We start from the raw sequence: 7,428 nt of genomic DNA on the forward strand, positions 1-7,428 counted from the left end.
TGCGTTTTTCGCGCATCACGCACCCATTGAAGTCAATGGGTGAGTGAAAACCACACATGTCAAACGGAAGCACTTCCGTGGGACGTGTGTGATTCGCAGAACAGCAGTGAAAAGGATGAATGAAAACAGAAAAGCACCACGTGCTTTTCTGTTTACAAACATCCAAATGGAGTGTCATAATGATGGCGGCTGCGGAAAAAGTACGCAGCCGCGCATCATACAGGGCTACCACACGGAGCTGTTAAGTGCCTTTTGCGCAGGCAAAATGCTGCGTTTTTTGCATGTGCAAAAAGCACACGCTCGTCTGAATCCAGTCTAAGATTGCTGTCTGCTGGTGCCCTGTATCTAAGCCTACCTTGTGGTAGGCTTATATAGATGGTCACACAGTATTACACATTGGCCATGTATCTAAGCCTACCACGTGTTACAATTTTTTTTTGTGTTTGTGATTTTTTACAGGTTCGGACGTTGGACTACGTGGGATTCGAGGACTACTTTGATGACAGCTTTTTAAATTTCAATAAAATGGGTAAGGAGGGTTGTGTGGGTTTTTTATTTCCATAAAGTATTTTTTCTTTGTCTTTGTATTTTCTATTAAACTTTTATTACTACCGCTTTAGTAATGACCGCTGGCTGATTAACAGCGTCCATTACTCAGGCGGGGCTTAGTGTTAACCGGTGCAGAGGCTAACACTAACCCCCATTATTACCCTGTTACCCACCGCCACCATGGGTACGAGGAAGTGCCAGGTACGATCCAATACCCGACCATCTGTAGTGATGGTCGGGTATTGGGGAGGCCACAGGCCAGGCTGGGAAAGCCCAAATACAGTGGACCTTCCCTCCCTTGTAATGCTAGCCTGCTGTGTTGTATCTAGCTGGTTATGATTCATTATTATTTTTCTTTAAATAAATAATTGGAAAAAAGGACGTGGATGTCCCCTCCCCCCCCCCCCCCCCCCCCAATTTTTCATAACCAGCCTGATACAACATAGCAGCAGCAGGCTAGCATTATCAGGGTGGGATGGCCCACTGTTTTTGGCTTTTCCCAGTCTAATAATACCAGCCTGTGGCCACCCCATTACCTGACCATCACTATAGATGATCGGGTGCTGGATCGTACTCTGCAATTCCCGGTAACCCTGATGGCGGTGGGTACCGAGCTAAAAATGGGGGCTAGTGTTAGCCTTTTCACCAGCTAATATTAAGCCCGGTCTTAGTAATGGATGCTGTCAATCAGCCAGCGGCCATTACTAAGGCGGTAGTAATAAAGTTTAAAAAAAAGGACATAGAATAAATATTTGATTGAAATAAAAAAAACCCACACCACCCTCGTTATCTATTTTATTGAGAATAGTCCGAAGTAGTCCAACAACAAGAATCTGTAAAAAATTAGTAACACCAAATAAAGCAAAGCAATTATTATACTTACATTTCCTGGGTCCAGCGCTGGAGGCGCAATGTCAGCGAGCTGGGCCCTATATCTAAGCTTATTATGTGTGATACTGTCTTCTAAGCCACTGTATCTAATCCTATCCATAGCTATAGGGTTAGGGTATTTTCACACGCTGAGTCAGGGGAAAACAGCTCCTGATTTTCAGACGTTTTTTAACCCTTTCCCGCCATTTCACGTAACTGTACGTGATGGGATGCGGTCTGTTCCCGCATTTCCACGTACAGTTACGTGAACGCTTTAAAATGTCGCCGCACCGGGATGTGCGGCGGCAGTTTAAAGCAGACGGCTGTCCGAGACAGCCTAGCAGTTGAGGATGCCGGCCGAGGACCAATCACAGCTGTCCTCTGCCGGCAATCGCTGTGATTGGTCCATCAGTGCAGATGGACCAATCACAGCTTAGTATAATTTACTTTGACAGCTAGAACTCATTCAATTTCACGAAATACGGCTGTCCAAGACAGTCTAGTAACAGGGGATGCCGGCCGAGGACGAACCACAGCTGTCCTCGGCCGGCGATCGCTGTGACTGGTCCATCAGTGCTGATGGACCAATCACAGTTTATTATGAGAGTTGGAGAGGGGAGTTTAGTGTAGTTTCCGTCTCTGACCGCTTCACTTCTGTCAGGGAAGCGATCAGAAAAGGAGCTATTGCTAGTTAGAGAGTAAATTAATAATTAACCATATAAATTAACCCCTGGATCACCCAGCAGCCAATCTACTGTGCCCTATACAGCTGTCCTGTGCCCTATACAGCTGTCCTGTGACCTATACATCTGTCTTGTGACGTATACAGGTGTCCTGTGACTTATACAGCTGTCCTGTGACCTATACAGGTGTCCTGTGACCTATACAGGTGTCCTGTGACCTATACAGCTGTCCCGTGACCTATACAGCTGTCCCGTGACCTATACAGGTGTTCTGTGACCTATACAGGTGTCCTGTGACCTATACAGCTGTCCTGTGACCTATACATATGTCCCGTGATCTATACAGCTGTCCCGTAACCTATACAGCTGTCCCGTGACCTATACAGCTGTCCCGTGACCTATACAGCTGTCCTGTGACCTATACAGCTGTCCTGTGACCTATACAGGTGTCCATCACCAGCCATCTGTACCACAGTACCCTTGGTGCCCTATAATAAGACTGGTAGCCTCGTGTGCCGCATCCAGCCTCGTTTGCCGCATCCAGCCCCCCTGTGCCGCATTCAGGCTCCTGTGCACCAAGACGTCTGTTACTGCCCAGCGTTTAAAATAAAAAAATGAATCCCGTCATTGACTCGCCACCCTCCTGTGCTTGATTGACACCAATCAGCCTCATCAGCACTCTGCCACCAGTATCACCTGTGATCCCTGCAAATCACTGCCCACCTGTAATTATCCTGTGATACCTGCAAATCACTGCCCAGTGACGTGTGTGAAAAGTGAGGTGTAAAATAAATTCACCCCTTCATTGTCTCATCGCTACCGTCCTGTATTCTGCGCCTAATTGGGACATACCAAACTCCATCCACCTGCGTTTGACACCTGTTACCCGGGAGTTTTTGTAGATATATTAAAAAAAATACCTTGGTTTTAGGGAATTAGTTATTCTATAAAATAAAAAATAAAAAAACACAAAAAAAAACTTAAAAAAAAAAAAAACGTTTTACGCTACTTTCAACACCAGTGACACTTTGTTACTAAGTTTACAGAAGAAAAAAAAAATGACTAAGCGTCTGTATACTGCCAAAGAGGCATGTGCCATGCTCTTTGAGGACTCTGAGGGTATGTTCACATGGCAGCTTCTGTAACGGCCGAAATTACGGAGCTGTTTTCAGGAGAAAACAGCCCCGTCATTTCAGCCGTAAGGGCATGTGCAGGCGCTTGAACGCCGCGTCCATTACGGACGTAACTGGAGCTGGTTTTCCATGGAGTCCATGGAAAACGGCTCCATTTATGTCTGAAGAAGTGACATGACACTTCTTTGGCGTGGGCGTCTATTTACGTGCCGACTTTTGCCAGCGACGCGTAAATATACGCCTCGTGTGAACAGACAAACGTCAGCCCATTGCTTTCAATGGGCAGATGTTTGTCAACGCTTTCAAGCCGTAATTTCGGACGTAATTCGGGGGTTAAAACGCCCGAATTACGTCCGTAAATAGGCCGTGTGAACATACCCTGATTCTGGTAGTGGGGAAGAGGTGACATTTTTAGTGTCCTCTTCGTCTAGTGACTCATATACTGATGAACCGGCACGTAGGCGTCCAAGGGTAGGCGTCAGTAGTGCACAATCGCAGCTCAGTACAGCTAACTCCACAGGGATCCCCGCAGATAATTTTGTGCCCCAGGTGCCTGAATTCACTGCGACTCCAGGCATCAATGTAGATACCGCAGGCTTCAGTGAAATGAACTATTTCCAACTGTTCTTCACTGATGACCCTTAAATTTGATTGTGGCACAAACAAACATATATGCCCAGCAATTTATTTCCCGCAATCCAAATAGTTGTTATGCCAGGCCCCAAAAATGGACCCCCACAAACCCCACTGAAATCCAAAAGTTCTGGGGACTTCTATTGAGTATGGCCATTACCAAAAAAAACGGCCTGCGAAAGTGTGTCTGGGTATACACTGCGCTTTCGTGTATATGAAGGGAAGGATCCAAAGATCGAGCCACCAAACTGTCCCCCTGTCCTGGGAATAAGTGGGAGGATAGTATGGGATTTGCTCCACCCCATACTAGACCAAGGATACCACTTGTATGTGGACAATTTTTACAATAGCGTCCCCCTCCTGAAGTGCCTTTCTGCCAGGGGCACACTAGCATGTGGCACAATTCGGCGAAATCATAACGGTCTCCCCAAGTCCTTTATAGAGCAGACACTGCGCCGTCGGGAAAGCAGGGCTGTTTGCTCCGAAAATTTGATGCTTGTCATATATAAAGACAAGCGTGATGTCTTTATTTTGACCACACTGCATGCTGATCGATCCACCCCAGTTCCAGTCAGAGGAGCCACAGAGCAGACCACCAAGCCTGTGTGCATCCAGGACTATAACCAATTCATGGGAGGGGTGGATCTTTTGGACCAGGTACTGCAGCCCTACAGTGCCCTAAGAAAATCTAAGGTGTGGTATAAAAAATTGGTGGTATACCTCACCCAAGTGGCACTCTATAACGCCTTTGTTCTCTACAGAACAGCAGACAATACAGAGAATTTCCTGGGATTCCAAGAAAAAATTATTAGAAAAATGAATTTTTGGAGACCAGGAAGCAGAGGGCAGCAGTGAAGGTAGCAGCACTTCTGGGATCTCTAGAATAATACATGGCCAGCATTTCCCGGGAGTACTTCCCCCCACAGAAAAAAACCAAAAACCCCAGAAAAGGTGTCGAGTTTGCTCAAGCAGAGGGATTAGGAAAGACACCACTCACTACTGTATGACCTGTTCCTCTAAACCAGGCCTCTGCATCGGAGAATGCTTACATTTTTATCACACCTCTGTTGATATTCGTTAAATCAAATTTTTACTACTCCAATGACATCACATCAATTCCATTTATTTCTTAAATACCCCCTGGGCATTTATTTTCCAAATTAATGTGATATCTCAATAATACCACACCCGCCTCCCCCCCCCCCCCAAAAAAATACAATTCCCATTATAACCCTAGATGAATACTGTGCTTTGAAGGGTGCAATTTTGTTAAATGAGGCATTTACTTTATGTTCTGGTGTCTCTGCAAACATAAGGTAGGCCTTCCCTTCTGAGCCTACAGTGTGCCCAGGCAGCAGTTAATGGCCACATATGGGGTATTGGCCTTATCCGGAGAAATTGCACAACAAATTTTGGGGTGCTTTTTTTTATTTATTTTTATTACAATTGTATAAAAGAAAAATTTAAGGATAAAGCAGGATAAGCTTTATTGGAGAAAATTAAATTCTGCATTTTCACGGCCCAGTGTTTATAACTTCTAAGAAGCACCTTTCGAGTCAAAATGCTCACTACACCCCTAAATAAATTCCTTAAGGAGTGTAGTTTACAAAATGGGGTCACTTCCTGGGGGTTTCCACTGTACTTGTACCTCAGTAGCTCTGCAAACGCGACATGGCACCCGAAAACCATTCCAGACAAATCTGAGCTTCAAATAGCGCTACTTCTCTTCTGAACCCTGTCGTGGGTCCAAACAGCAATTTAATACCACACATGGGGTATTCCCGTAATCGAAAGAAGTTGCTTTACAGATTTTGGGGTTCTTTTTCTCCTTTATTCCTAGTAAAAATTAAACATTTCTACGTTTTCTCAGAAAAAAAGCACGGCTGTTATACACAGCATGGCTCCTGCTGCAACTGCCGGAATCGAAGCGCGCTCCGATTCCGGCAGTTTAACCCATTAAATGCCGCTGTCAATAGTGACAGCGGCATCTAATGTGTTTGACAGAGGGAGGGAGCTCCCTCTGTCACCCCATCGGCGCCCCCGCAAAGAAATCGCGGGTCGCCGTCGGGTTTCCATGACAGCCGGGGGTCTAACAAAGACCCCCAGGTCTGCCTTCAGCATCTGCCTGTTAGGCGATGCCGGAGGCATGACCTAACAGGTTGCCTGTCAGTTTTACACTGACAGGCAATAATGCTTTGGTATACTAAGTATACCAAAGCATTATATATGCGATCGGCACATCGCATAGTGAAGTCCCCTAGTGGGACTAAAAAAAAAAATGTCAATCAGTTAAATAAAGTTGGTGAAAAAAAAAATAATAATAATTACAGTGAAAATCAAATAAAACAACTTTTTTTGCCCAAAAAGTGGTTTTATTTAGTAAAAGTGTCAAAACAAATAACACATACACATATATGGTATCCCCGCGATCGTAACGACTTGACCAATAAAATGAACACATTAATTAAACCGCCGGATGAACGGCGTCCAAAAAAAACGCAAAAAACAACGGCAAAATCCTCTCTTTTCTCCCATTCCCCCCCATAAAAAATTAAATAAAAGTTAATCTATAAGTCCTATGTACCCCAAAATAGTACTAATGAAAACTACACATTGGCCCGCAAAAATCAAGCCCACGTACGACCACATCGACGGAAAAATAAAAACGTTACGGCTCTTGGAATGCGGCGATGCAAAAACAAGTAATTTTTTTCTAAAAGGCTTTTTATTGTGCAAACGTAGGAAAACATATAAAACCTTTACATATTTGGTATCCCCGTAATCGTGCCGACCCATAGAATAAAGTTAACATGTTATTTACGCTGCATAGTAAACGGCGTAAACTTATAACGTGAAAATTAATGCTGGAATAGCTGCTTATTTTCAATTCTCTCCTAAAATAAAGTTAATAAAAGTTAATCGATATATTAGAAGCATCTAAAAATGGTACAATTACAAAATACAACTCGTCCCGCAAAAAACAAGCCCTTATACGGCTATATAGACGGAATACAAAAACAGTTACGACTCTTGGAATGCGACCATGAAAAAGCAAAAAATAATCCTTGGTCATTAACGTGCAAAATGGCCCAGTCATTAAGGGGTTAAACAAAAACATCTGAAAATACGGAGCTGTTTTGAAGGGAAAACAGCTCCTGATTTTCAGAGGTTTTGTTAGCAACTCGCGTTTTTTACGTCAGTTTTTGGAGATTTTTATCTATAGAGTCAATGAAAAACAGCTCCAAAAACGTCCCAAGAAGTGACATGCGTAAAAAAACGCCCCGTCTGAACAAAACGCAGTATTTCCCATTGAAATCAATGGGCAGATGTTTGTAGGCGCTCTGCTTCCGATTTTTCAGCCGTTTACGTGTGCACATACCCTTAGGCTGGGTTTACACAGAGTTTTTTTACTAGTTTTTGGTGCGGAAACCGCTCCGCAAAACTCGCCAAAACACGGCCGAAAATGGCTCCCATTGTTTTCAATGGGAGGTGGGGGTGGTTTTCTCCCGCAAACGGTAAAACCGGCTCGCTGGAGAAAGAAGGGACATGCCCTATCTTCG

Source organism: Rhinoderma darwinii, chromosome 2 (genome assembly GCF_050947455.1).
Source record: "Rhinoderma darwinii isolate aRhiDar2 chromosome 2, aRhiDar2.hap1, whole genome shotgun sequence".
In the NCBI taxonomy this organism is placed as follows: Eukaryota; Metazoa; Chordata; class Amphibia; order Anura; family Rhinodermatidae; genus Rhinoderma; species Rhinoderma darwinii.